At 55.2% G+C, this 13,373-nt stretch overlaps 1 long non-coding RNA gene across 1 annotated transcript; it reads left to right on the top strand.

Annotated features, from left to right (window-relative positions):
- Positions 1-4,564: 4,564 nt before the first annotated feature.
- Positions 4,565-11,751, top strand: LOC123576002. Its single transcript, XR_006701130.1, has 4 exons — positions 4,565-4,725; positions 7,969-8,020; positions 9,513-9,784; positions 11,351-11,751. It is a non-coding gene; the product is annotated as an uncharacterized LOC123576002 (long non-coding RNA).
- The last annotated feature ends 1,622 nt before the right edge of the window (positions 11,752-13,373 follow it).

The following is a 13,373-nucleotide window of genomic DNA, read 5'->3' on the forward strand; positions in this document are numbered from 1 at the left end:
GGTTGTTTGACCTTGGGTACAGCATTAGCCTCTCGGAAGTTCTCAATCCTTATCTGTTGGTCAAATGCCAGTCACACAATTAAATACATGTCACTTAGGATTAAGTTTGGCCATGAAAGAAGAAAAACAATGGCTTTAATCAAGGTAGGATTTTGTGTCTCTTCCGTGTCAAAATCCAAAAGTAGACGGTCTAAGGATGATATGATATCCTTGATATCAGGAAACCCAGGATCTTCTTGTGTTGTTGTTCTACCGTGTGTAGTTGTTCTGGTCAAAGATAGATGCTCCAACTCCAAAATATTCACTGAAAAAGCAGAAGTTGGACTTGAACTCTGTATCAGGGTTCTACCTAAGAAACCAAACCAGTAGGATAGTGTGTGTGTGTGTGTGTGTGTGTGGGTGTTTGCGTGTTCCACGGAATTAGCTTCTGCCGTCATGGAAACCAGCTGGGGAAGTCTCAAATCTGGTGGGCTGGCCAGCTGGCTGGAAGCTCTTGGGCAGAAATTCTTTTTCAGTTTTGTTCCTAAGATCTTTCAACTGATTGGATGAGGCCCACCCAGATTATTAAGGATGATCTCCTTTCCTTAAAGCGAACTGCTTATAGCTGTTAACACCTGGATTAGTGTTTGGAGACCTGTCAGGAGTGACAGTTGCAGGCTACAAGTCTGGTTAAGATTGAGTCACCACTTCTTGGTTTTCTGCAAAGCTCCATGAAAACTGCTACAGCAGAGTGCTCGGGGGCGCAAATCAGGTCCCCTCTGCCATGTCACAGGAACCACGTCTACAAGGCTTGCACTTGGAGCCCTGGTTTGCCAGATGAGGGGCCAGAGCTCCCCGAGCATGAATCTGAGCGTCTGGGACAGGACCGGAGATGGAAGTCCTGTCACCCCCCAGCTCCGGTCTTGCTGGAAGAGGCAAACTTAAAACCCCTCTAGGGGTAGGGATCCCACTCTTCAGCCTGATGCCAGGGCCCGCTAGCCCTCCGGGCACTGCCACACAAATGCAGCAGGCGACACATGCACCCGCTTCCGTGGCTGACTCCATACGTTTTCTCCAGTTCACGCTTTCCAGCAGGCCCAGCGTGTGCGATCAGGCTGTGCGTCCTTGAGTGCTCGGTCAAGATAGAGCTAATGAAGAAGGGACAGAGAGGAAGAGGGACGCAGCACAGGACAAACGTGCTTACTTCCCACGGATGCACCTAGCAGCAGGGAGTCCGAAAAGGACGGTCATGATTCCGTTATTATGGAGAAAGCGCAAGGGAAGGGATTGACCTTTGCAGCAGGGCCCCCGCTAGCCCGCTAGCACACGGGGCTCCGTTGTGCAGATTAGAAAAGGCCCTCGTTCTGGGCAGACAGCCTCCCAGGGTCAACGACTCACGGCAGCGTGGCCCTCCCCCGACGCCGAGCCAGCCTCCACTCGCCCCGTAGGGGTGCGTCGTTCTGCGGTGCCTGGACATCTCAACCCTGTGCCACGGCCCCGTCTGTCCCGGGACCTGCTGCTCTTTCTTCCGGCCTAAGTGACTTGTGGCTGAACGTGTCCTTTCAGAATCCGGGCCGGATTCACGGGGGTAAGTGCGGGCCACCCTCTGTTACGGGCATCTGGCCTGTGCTCCAGCCCAGGGATAGAACGCCACGTGAAGACAGAACCCCGCATCTTGTCCGTGTGGACGCCAGAAACACTCCTGTCCGGCAACCTGAATGGCAGTCCTTGAGGGGTTCTGGGCTTGGGCCTCACAAAGACCTGGAAAGGATTTACTGACATGACCGTAGCTACACTTTTTAAGGAAAACTGAATACGGTGTACTGAATACCTCTTATTTTCACACATAATGGACTGTGAGGGATACAGACGGAGGACGCCTTCCCGTTCTTTTGCACAAGGGAGCCACACAGGACTTTTAGTTCTAGAAGCTTCTTACCAGGCCAAGAGTACAACTCAAGACTTCCCATCAGGCCCGCAAGGCTCTGGGTGATTTGGCCCTGCCTGCCGCCTTTCTTATTGTGCCACACACCCGTGACCTCGTCCGCAAAGCAGGCTTCCTGTTCTGCAGCTCTCAGGGAGGCCTCCCTGCCCAGTCCCGCAGCCCCTGGGCTGCTTCCTCTCCCTAGTGTCCTCTTTGACATTCTGGATTTCCATCATCATCCCGGCTACGGCCTCCCTGAAGGAGAGTCCTGGCCCAGGGCAGGGGAACGCAGTAAGGACCTTTTTACTTGTAGATGATGCTGCTTTGGAAAGTTCGGGGGTAGACTTCAGGCAGGGATGCACCCTCTCCGTCGGCCTCAGTGTCGGGTGGGCTCATTTTACATCCTATCAAGGTAGGTGCCCAAACCAAACTCCGGGCTTCCAGATCTCTAAGCCCCACTACCATTGATATTTTGGGCCAAAAAATTCTTTGGCGTGGGGGCCGTCACGTGCACTGTAGGTGGGCAGCAGGATCCTTGGCCTCTCCCCACCCGATGCCAGTCATGCCGCCCCTTAGCCCCAACAAGATCTGTAGACATATTTCCAGGGAGCCCACGAGAGACAAAGCCGTCCCTGGTTAAGACTCACGGGCTTGCGTCACGGCCTTTCAGCCACTCCAAAGGAAAAGCACTTCTTGGGGCACCTGGGTGGCTCAGTCGGTTAAGTGTCCGACTTTGGCTCAGGTCATGATCTCATAGTTCATGAGTTCGAGTCCCGCGTCGGGCCCTGTGCTGATTCGGATTCTGTGTCTCCCTCTCTCTCTGCCCCTCCCTCACTTACTCTCTCTCTCTCTCTCTCTCTCTCAAAATAAATCAATAAACATTAATTTTTTTTGAAAGCACTTCTTTTTTCCAATATTTACAAGAGGACTAACTGGAATTACTCCCTGACTTCGGTCACACGTCCACCCCCAAACCCATCACTGCAGCCAGAGAGAGGCCAGTCTGAGCCATGTGCCCTAAAAGTAGGGTTGGTTCACACTCCGATCTTTGATGGGGGCAGGGAGGAGCTGTGACCCAAAGGGTAGTGAGGGAACCCCAGGGCAGAGCTATCGCGAGATCCGCAGGAAGTCTCCCCCCAGGGCACACGTTGCCGTTCCCACAGGCGCAGGTCTGCACCGGGCCCACTTCATGCCAGGTCAGGAAAGCTCTCGGAAAGTGCAGATGATTTCCGGACTTTTCCATAGAGCGGAGATCCATAGCTGGGGCTGGGTAACCTCTAAATTGAATTAGCAAAATCCGTTGCATTGATACATTTTTTCTGGCGAGATGGTCTGTTTCTTTCATCAAATCCCCGAAGTTTGCCATCTCCCTGAAATATTAAAGGCAACTGTTACAGAGGCCGACCTCCTAATTTCCAACCTTCCATTTAAAAAAATTATTACTTTATTTTATTTAAAAAATTTTTTTTAATGTTTATTTATTTTTGAGAGAATGAGAGACAGAGTGTGAGCAGGGGAGGGGCACAGAAAGAGAGGGAGACACATAATGCGACGCAGGCTCCAGGCTCCGAGCTGTCAGCACAGAGCCCAATGTGGGACTTGAACTCAGGAGCAGTGAAATCATGACCTGAGCCAAAGTTGGACGCTTAGCCCACTGGGCCACCCAGGTACCCCTTGTGTATCTTCTTAAAATCAAAAAACCATGAATATAAACTTCTATCTTCCTTTACCTTTTATATGAAATATAGCAGAATACATTCCCTTTACACTGCTGTGTGTTCTGCCTTTTCCACTTAAAAATGCATCCCAGAGGGGCACTTGGGTGGCTCAGTCGGTTAAGCATCCGACTTTGGCTCAGGTCATGATCTCGTGGTTTGTGAGTTTGAGCCCCGCATCTGGCTCACTGCTGTCAGCACAGAGCCCACTTTGGATCCTCTGTCCCCCCTCTCTCTGCCCCTCTCAATCTCCCTCTCCCTCTCTTAAAAATAAATAAACATTTAAAAAATGTGTCCCAGAGGCATTCAGTTTCCATGAAAGCTTCCTGGTTTGTTTTCATAGCAGCATGATATTCCAAGGCTTGGACGTACGATATTTTCCGTGACTTCTCTATTAAGGAATTTTTGACTTATGCCAACCTCTTGGTTGCCCAAGTAACACTGCCATGAGTAACCTTGGACACGCGGAGGAGAATCAGCAGAAGCCAGAAGTGGTAGATGGATGCGTGTTTCAAAGGAGCAGTTTTGAAAATATCTGTAGTAAGGATTTCAACCCTACATATGTTTGACATCACCTCGGGGCATCTAAAAACTCCTGATACCCAGACCCAGCTTCCGGAAATTCCCATTGCCCCCATCTGAGGTGGGATCCGGGGGCTGGTCCCTTTACAAGTTTTTCGGGTGCACTGAATGGAGAGGGAAGGCTAAGAACCGGGAGGGGAGGGGGGCTGAGAGCGCGTGGAAAGGAAAGTATTTGTAGAGCAACGCTGGAGAGAGAGGAGAGGTTGGGGCTGCCTGCTCTGTGGACTTTAGCAAGATGAGCGGGTTAAAGGCTTTGAAAATGTTTAGGTGTATTTAGCTGGGTTGTGTGTTACGTGGCTCCGCCTCCTGTCTCCCTTCGAGTGACAAGGCAAGGCCCACATTCCTTTCCGGGGGAAGTCTGTTCCGCTCCACGTCTGTTCCACGTGTGGTCGGCAGGGTGGGCTGGCAAAGGAAAGCCTGCTGTTACTCGGGTAAACACATCCTGCTGACCCATCGGCTCTCCATGAGGAGTCACGCACTCTTACAATCTTCATCTTGTGGAGGAGGGAGCTGGGACTCAGAGAGGTGAGGCGGCCTGCCCAAGGTCACACAGCTCAGAAATACGAGATGCACACCCAGGCCTGAGCGCCGAGGCTTCCTGCCAGATGAGACCAGCGTCCTTCCCTGCAGCTGTCAGGACGATCAGACGTGTGGCACTTGCTGCTTGCTGTTTGTCTGTTTCCCTTTATCTTTTCTAGATCCTGTCCTTCCCTGGCCTCTTGAGACTTTGTCCACATCAGCTCCCACAGGGTGAACCAGGCGAGGTGAGGGGTGGACTGTCATCGCTCCCCTACAAGGGGACTTACCGGCCCAGCAGCTCACCGGCCTTTGGCAGGAAGCACTATAGGAATATGGGGGGTGACCTGTCCCCGGGAGCTTCTGTCGTGGCCACTGATAAGGGCTGGGCGGGCAGAGATGGGAATGTGAACCATCAGCCGCCCTGGCTCACGGTGGGAGCGTCCACCTCCGGGTCCCCCTCGTGGGACTGTCCCCTGCCCCCCATCCTGATCTGAGGTTGGCAGAAAAGGGACTCTTTATTTTAGACCAGGCCAGGACCTTGATGAGGCACGTTGGCCATCAGGGCTCATCAGTGTAGCGTTTCTCCTGCGCTCTAGAATGCAGCAAGATCTGGGGGTGGACAGTGTGCTGGGCTCACCGCCCCCCACCCCGCGCCCCCCAGCTGAGAGCCTGGGCGGGGCCTGGGGAGAGACGGGATTGAGCCTGTGGGCACACACACTTCTCTTTCTGAACGTGTGTGCGTGTGTGTGTGTCTGTATGTATCCCTGTGGGCATGTCTGTGTGTTTTCACGTGTCTTTGTGTGTGTGTCCCGATGCGTGTATCTGTGTCTATGTTGCTGTGTTTGTGTGTGTGTCTCCACGTGTCCACGTGGATGTATCTTGTCTGGACCCTTGTGTGTCTGTGTGCGTCTGCCTGTGTCCACCTGTGTGTCTGTGTGTCCCTCTCTCCCTACTGCGCCCCGGCACCTGCCGCTGGCCCCGTCGTGCCACCAGGGGGCGCTGGAGCCACGTGCGCCGCCGCTTCCGCAGGGGACCAAGGCCGAGTCCTGCCTCCTTTGCCTTCCTAACTAGGAAGGCTTTCTCTTTAAGGCTTCACTTGTCCCTCCGGAACGTAGAGGCCAGTTGTTGGGTCATCTCCCGACGCTCCCCAAGCACCAAAGCTCCTTTTTGTGGACGTTTAAGCTGAGGCGCAGCTGTCCCGGGTCTGGGGACAGAGGGAGCCTCAGTTATAAATGTAATGAGTTACAGAGTCAGACTCTAAATGTTCATTGAATGTATAGCCTGGCTGAAAATATACCCTACAGGTTCTTAGGAAAACCGTGTAATATTGGCCCTGTTTTCCAGAGCTTGGGCCTAACGTACCATCGGAGGAGGCCCTGAGGTCGTGGGCCGTGCACCTACCCCGGTGGGGATTAGACCCAGCAGCAGAGCTTGAAGCGGGCGCCAGTCACACGATCCGACTTAGGGGACACAGGGGAGACACCGGGCAAGGGGCTCTCGTGGCCATCCCCCGGCCGCAGGGCTCCCTCTTGCGGGAACCGGAGCGCGGCCTGCGTAGGCCTCCTTCCCAGCAGGCGCGCTCCCTCCGGCCCGCGTCCCCCCTGGGGCCCAGGTCAGCGGCAGCTCCCGCAGCTCCAGGCCCCGGCCCTGCAGCCCGAGCCCGCGCCACCCGGCTCAGGACCCCGCGGGCACCCCTCTGGACGCCTACATCACCGCACCGGCCCCAGGGACACTTCCTCCACCGAAGCCTTCCGCCTTCAACCCCAAACACCCCGGTTGGTGCCCTGGCCTCGGGGAAACAGGTCTGCTGACCTGCAACGGCCAGCGCGCGTGCGTCAGGACGTCTGTCCCTCCTGCCCACAGCTGCCCTGTGAAGAGGGAGACGCCTGGAAGCCCTGGAATTCTGTCTCGTCCCCAGGGGTCCTTGTGACAAACCTGGGGCTTCACCAGGATGTAAGCAGTTTACCAAAGGACTTCATGTCCAAGCTCTTCCTTCCGACAGACTGCCTCTCTCCCCTCCCTATGTTCATCTGTCCCCACGTGACAGCTCGGGTCTGTTGGGTCTGTTTCAGACCAGGGGCAGAAGTTTGGTGGGCGGCCCGGCCATCGGGGCTCATCAGGGAGCCCAGGGTTTGTCCCCAACTCTGGAAAACGCAAGATCTGGAGAGGCCGGGGTGCTGCGTGCAGGTGCCCCCGCCAGCCTGGGCAGGGCCTGGGGGGACACTTGGGGTGGAGCCTGTGGACCCACACTGTCCTTTTTGAATGTCCGTGTGTGTGTGAGTTGTGTGTGCGTGCGGTGTCTGTTGTGTCTGTGTGTGCCCATGTGTGTATGGTCTCTGTGTGTGTCTGAGTCCCTCTGTGCCTGTGTGTGTGTGTTGAGTTTCCCTGTGTGCGTGTGTGTATGTATGTTGTGTGTTGTGAGTTTCTGTGTGTGTCCACATGTGCGTGTCCACCTGTCTGTGTGTGTCGTGGGCTGCAGTCCCAGAGCTCTGATGCCCCGGAACCGTCCTTTCCAGAATTTGGAGCGGGTCCCCCGAGAAGAGCCAGTGCTGGGAGCTCTGGGCCAGCAGACCCCCTGGTGGCCCCCGGGGTCTGGGCACAAGAGTCATGGAAACTGGGAGCCTCCTGCAGACTCTGTCCCGGCTGTGACTTCCCCGACACGGGCGTGATCTATGTGTGTGCCTTCGAATCCGTCCCGCGTGGGGGCTGTGTGTGATCCCGCATCACAAGAGGGAGGCGTCAGGTGCCGGGGGCCACGGTCAGGGTCGTGTTTCCCGAGAAGCAGCAGAGAAGTGCCTTCCTGGTGGATCCAGGGTCAGAGCACACAGGCGTGATCCCCGGTTGTGACCGCCCGAGTCGGTCGCACGCACGGTGCAGTACGTGTCCCGGCCCCAGCACAGTCTGTGAAGGGTAGTTTTGCCTTCTCCGCCCCTCGGTCGGATGTGCTGCCGTTGCGAGAACAAGTCCACGTGTGGTGGTTGACGCCACAGGGAGACATTCCTTTGTCGTAAAACATCGTGAGGTTCAGAGCCAGACTCCCCATCACCCTTGCCAGCCACTCCCTCCGCCGAGTTGGGGTGGGAAAGACCCGTTTATTATTTCATCTCCTTCTCCGAAACAGTGCACGAAAACGGCTCGGCCTTCGTAGGGAAAACGTACGCATGTGCGTTCCTACTGGAGCAAAAGGAAGCCAGCGTTCTGAGTGCCAGTTGCCCTGAAATGTCCTGTTATATTAAACATTTCTTAAAGGAGCTGGAGAAGGAAGCACACATGAGCCGAGCGCTTGTGTCTGGAGGGCCAGGTAGGTGCTCCCTCTACAGTGGGGGTTGGGGGGGGTGTCTGGGACGGGGGGGGGGCAGTCACGGCCCCGGGGGGCTCCCAGTGGGTGCAGCGCTTCTAAAACTGAGGCTGCCAATCACCGTGTCTGTGTGTTAACAATATGCCTTCCCGAGCGTGGCCCTAACTGCTTTCATAGCACACTCTGCACAAACACTGGCCTGGTGGGTGACCCGACAAGTCAAGCGAAACCATATTCCCGCCTGGTAAGCGTTGTAGGAGGGAACGCGGCCCCTGAAGCCCCTTGGTGGCAAACACTCAGTTCTCGGTCCGCCACGGGCCTCTTCTAAGTGCTTCACAGGCACTGACGCACCTAATGCCACCACAGGCGTTGGCGTTGGCTTCTGCCGGCGGCTTCGTTTTCCGGATGAGGAAACGGAGGCACAGAGAGGTGAAGTAACTTGCCCAAGGTCACACGGCTGCAGAGGGATCGGGACACAGGCCGCCTGGCAGCAGAGGGCAGGATCTTGACTGCTCTGCTCCCCCCGCCCGCCGGGGCTAGGGCGTAAGAAGGAGAAACCCTTCGTGTTACGGGGCTGAACATAATCCTCCTAGAGAATCAGCCTTGGAAGCTTTGAACTGAGCTATAAAATTAGAAACGAGGACGAAAACTCCCTCGAAGGTACCGGTCAAAGACCCAGAGAAACTAGGCAGGAGCGGTTGGGGTGGAAGAGAGGGGGATAAACGTGTCCGCCAGGCCCTGACAAGGAAATAGCCAAGACCGGTTCTCCGGGAAGAGGGTTCAGGTGAGGGAATCACAGCAACAGCCCAGCCGAGTCAGTGCGGCTCTCGTCCAAGAGGTGGCGCTGTGTTTCCTAAAAGGGAAGAGGCTAAGGGCTGCGGCTCTCCAGGCCCCCCTGAAATGCTGAGGTTCGCGGTTGGTTCCTGGGGTGGCTTGAGAGCAGGAAAACCTTTGCTGGGATCCCCGGGGGTGGGGGGGGGGGAGAGCACCCCCGGCGCCTGCAGGTGTTAGACCCGGAGAGGGGCGTCATTAAAGCCCTCCTAGCTGAGCCAAGGTCTCAGGCGTTGGGGCCAGCCCGGGGTGCCCTTGGCCTCGTGCAAAGACAACTGCGTGCACGAGTTCAGAAAGGCGCCGGGTCCTGTCGAGCGGCTGCCAGGTGAGCAGTCCCCCAAAGTCCTAATCTTCGCAACGACGACTCTACTGAAGAGGCTCTAGGTTTTTAATCCCCAGTGCGTGGGCCAAGAAATCAAGCCCAGAGGTAGGCAGCAGCCCAGGATGACGCGGCCCGGCGCCTGGAGACCCTGCCGTCCCCGCCAAGTCCCTTCCCACCACCCCGCCGCCACCGACCCCCCCAACCCCCTCGGAGCACCGAGCACAGGGCAAAGGTGCCTGTGCCCAGCCCCCAGCCCCGGCGGCGCTCTGAGTGTTACAGAAAGAGGGAAGGATAAATCCCAGGTGCGAATTTGTGTTCCCAGTACTTGTTTTCCCCTGAAAGGTGGAAGCCGAGCCGAGCACGGGAGGGTTTCTGTTAGTTGCATGGTGTTCCGGCTCCAGACCGCGGTGTGACTGCGAACCACGCGTGACCCGCTGAGCTCCCAGCTCTCACAGGAACGGACGAGGCCGCCTTTTTTTGGACGTGGGAGGCGAACGGAAGAGGCCTTCGGTGTCAAGCTTCTTACATTCCCCAGGCTCTGGTCCTAGTTTACGTCATCAAAGCTGACCTGGGGGGAAAGGGGAAAGAAGAAACCGTGTGTCACGTGACTGCAGGTAAGCCAGCTGTCAAAATTCTCCCCCTCTCTCTCCCCCTCCCCCTCTCCCCCCTCCCCCTGCTTCCAGTCATCCCTCCCAACCGACCAACCAACTTCCTCCCTCCCTTTCTCCTCCTTTCCTCCTCTTGCCTCTGCCCTCCCTCCTCCCCCCTCCCCTCCCTTCCCTTCCTACTTTACTCTGAGCGTGGGGTGGGAGAGGACCACTCAGAGCCAGCCCAGGAGGCAGAGACCAGAGCTTCTCAAAAAAGAAATTTTTTTTAATATTTATTTATTTATTTTGGTGGTGGGCAGGGGGGCAGAGAGAGGGGGAGACAGAGAATTCCAAGCGGGCTCCACGCTGTCAGCACAGAGGCAGACCCGGGGCTCGATCTCACGCCCTGTGAGATCGTGACCTGAGCCAAGATCACGAGTCTGACGCTTAACCGACTGAGCCCCCCAGGTGCCCCCCCCCACCCCCCCGCCATAGCTTCTCCAATGTTAATGGGCTCACAGGTAAATCACTTCCGGTCCTCGCTAGCGTCTGGGCTGAGCCCGTGATTCTGCATTTCCGGCAAGCTTCCAGATGTTGCTGCCGTGTGATGCTTTGGACAGAAAGGCATGAGGGGGCGTCAAGGATCAGGTGATGTGCCTGACCTAGTGGTCTTGGGGTCTTGCTGTGGTGACGGCCCAGCAGGGGCTGCTGACGACTGCCATGAGGCCCGGCCAGCTGACCAGGACAGCCGGGCCCTGGGCCCCTCAGACCAGCTCCTCTGGGAGCTGCAGCTTTGCATCTTGGGTCTGGGGATCTTTTGAACTCAACACCCTCTTACAGGCTCTGGGAGACGAGCTGAGGCGAGTGGAAAGGGAGAGAAGAAAACGGACAGCCGTCTTGTTGGGAGTCCCCTCATTAGATGGGGGGGCAGAGGTGAGAGGTGTCCCTTTCCGGCTGGGCACCAACTCAGCCCTGACAGGCTTCTGACTCCCCGATCTGAGAGGGTTGGACAAAACTGGGAAATGAGCATCCCATGGAGTGTTGTGCAGGGACAAAGGTAGCCCTGACTGTGCCTGAATCTCCAGGGGCGGGTGACCCTGGAGCTGACCCCTCTGTTGACACGCAGCCCGGGTGATGGTCTACACTCTCATTTAAGAGCCACCATCACCAAGGTCACGTCCAGCTGTACAAGTTTCTCTCTCTAAGCTCGTCAAGCTGTCGCTCCTGCAGTGTCTCAGCAAGCCTGCAGGAGGGGCTGCTGTGCAGGGTAGTCGGGCCGGCCAGCCTCTGCCCCTCCCCCCCTCCCCCTTCCCCACTCTAGAGGAACCGAGGCCAGATAAATTAAATCTTGGTGCACAGCCCCCAAGCGCAGGCCGGGACTAAGTTCAGATGTTTGGATCCTGGGTCTAAAACACGTTCATCGTAGCCACTCCTCCCTCCTTTGCCCTGAACATGCCCACTAGTTTCTCTGCCCCCACTCACACATGTTTTGTGTGGTGCCCAGCTACTGCAAAAAAGTCCAACTTCCTGTCTTAGGGAGACCTGCTGTATTTTGCCATCCACTCACCTGCCACTCCATTCTGCCCCTTCCAGGCAAGTCTGCTTTCAGCCGCTCCGTTTTCCTGACTTGCTCATCCTTGGAAAATCATCTGCCGAGAGCTTTCCTGCCCTGAACACCTTCCCTGCCAAGGTCTTCCTCATCCTTCCGGGACCAACATCGGTATTCCCCCTCTCTGGGGATTTCCGCAAGAGGCCCCCTCCTCTGACTTCCCGTGGATGCTGCTCTGTGGCTGGAAAGCTCTTTGTATTCAGGGGATCTGATTCACCTTGCCAGGCCCAAAGCCTCGCCCAGCACGCGGCATCCTGTATCTAGGAAGTGCCTGTCAATAGGTTGGCAGAATGAATGCATTATTTAGTTTTTTTAGAGGGCCAAGCTTGTGCTGAAAGGGTCTGACGGTCTTTTTCTTTTTTAATTTTTTAAGGTTTTTTTTTTAATCTTTGAGAGAAAGAGAGACAGACAGAGCATGAGTGGGGGAGGGGCAGAGAGCGAGAGAGACACAGAATCCCAAGCGGGCTCCAGGCCCCGAGCTGTCAGCACAGAGCCCGACGAGGGGCTCGAACTCACGGACCGGGAGATCGTGACCTGAGCCAGAGTTGGTCGCTCAACCGACTGAGCCACCCTGGCGCCCCTGGATGCATTATTGACCAAGGCTTATGTATTAAATGACCCGTCTTGACTATTGGAGCTTCATGATCTCCAGGGTCTTAGATTCTTCCACTGATTAGTGAAGATAGGTAAAATTTTTGATTTTTTAACCCAGAATATAAAAGCGCATGTAAGATGCCCTTAGTTTATCCTCCAAATAGAGCGTGACAGACCCAGACACCACACGGGAACCACAAAGACACGTCGGAAAGAAAACACTAAGGGTGATGGTCGAACAACTAAAATTGCCTGCGTTTTCAAGGCATTGTTATTCCTTAACGGGTTGATTCGGAGCTAAGGAAACCGTCCGTGCCTTAATACTATGTGCGATAACTGCCTAGAAGCATCTTCACGTCAGACAGCTTGGTTGACATGTAATAGACTGACCTTATTAAAAGAGCATGACAATAAGTCCTTGGGGGTTCATGGTGGGTAGACGTCAGAGACCCGAGCTACGTTCTTCTCTAGGGAGTGTGGGCAACAAATCAGACGAAATAGATTCTCTTATTTCATCTCGAAGTCTGGCCAGTCTCCAGAAACCAGAACCTTGCCACCTCCCACTTAAGAGTAACTAACCACAGCATGCTTCGGCTGTGGAATTATCCCGATAACTGACACAGAATGATGTTTCCTCGGCTCTGGCCTGCTCACTGGCTTGTTCTCCCTGCCCGCGCCCCCCAGGTAATTTGAAAACACTGTTCCACTTTGCTTCCTGTAACTGTAGCCAGACATGCGGGGCAGTGAAGAGAGTCATTATTTCCATAACTGTCCACGAGCAATTTTCTTACTTAAACCACATCTCCGACCCTCCCCTCAGAAAACAACTCAAACGGAGAATATGTTTTCTTAGCAAACCTCAGGCAAATATCTTGGCCGGTTTGCCATTTTCTTTCAGTGGATTCCAGGAAACGGGGATGCAGGGGTGCCTTACGAAGCCCCAGCGTGTGAGGTTCCGGACGTGAACCTCCCATCCTGAGACAGGGTGGCGAGGGGTCAGGTGTATGTGTTTTTTTTCCTTCCTTTTTCTTCTAGGAGACACAAATTATAAGTTAAGCCTTTTTTGCCCTCTTTTCTCTCAAGAATACTACTGTTTTTTTAGAAACTGTGCACACATGAGTTTTTCCTCCCTCGTGGGTGCAGATGGTGACAATTACCGGGAAACTTAGCTGCTTATTTCGAACGCAAACAGTGATAGAATCTTGAGGCATCTTAGCGGACATGGCGTGCTTCCCTGTGGGTTGCTGGTGCCGTGGACTGCAGGGAAGGGGTGGGCCCTGCTCCTAGCCCCTCCCCTATGAAATCCTGTCCCCAAATCAGCCATGGTTGTGCTCCCCAGAGATTCCTAAGCAGGGACATCTTCTCTCCCAGGATCTGGGGTATCTACGAATCCGTCTTTCATTCAAACCATTA

Source organism: Leopardus geoffroyi, chromosome C2 (genome assembly GCF_018350155.1).
Source record: "Leopardus geoffroyi isolate Oge1 chromosome C2, O.geoffroyi_Oge1_pat1.0, whole genome shotgun sequence".
Classification (NCBI taxonomy): Eukaryota; Metazoa; Chordata; class Mammalia; order Carnivora; family Felidae; genus Leopardus; species Leopardus geoffroyi.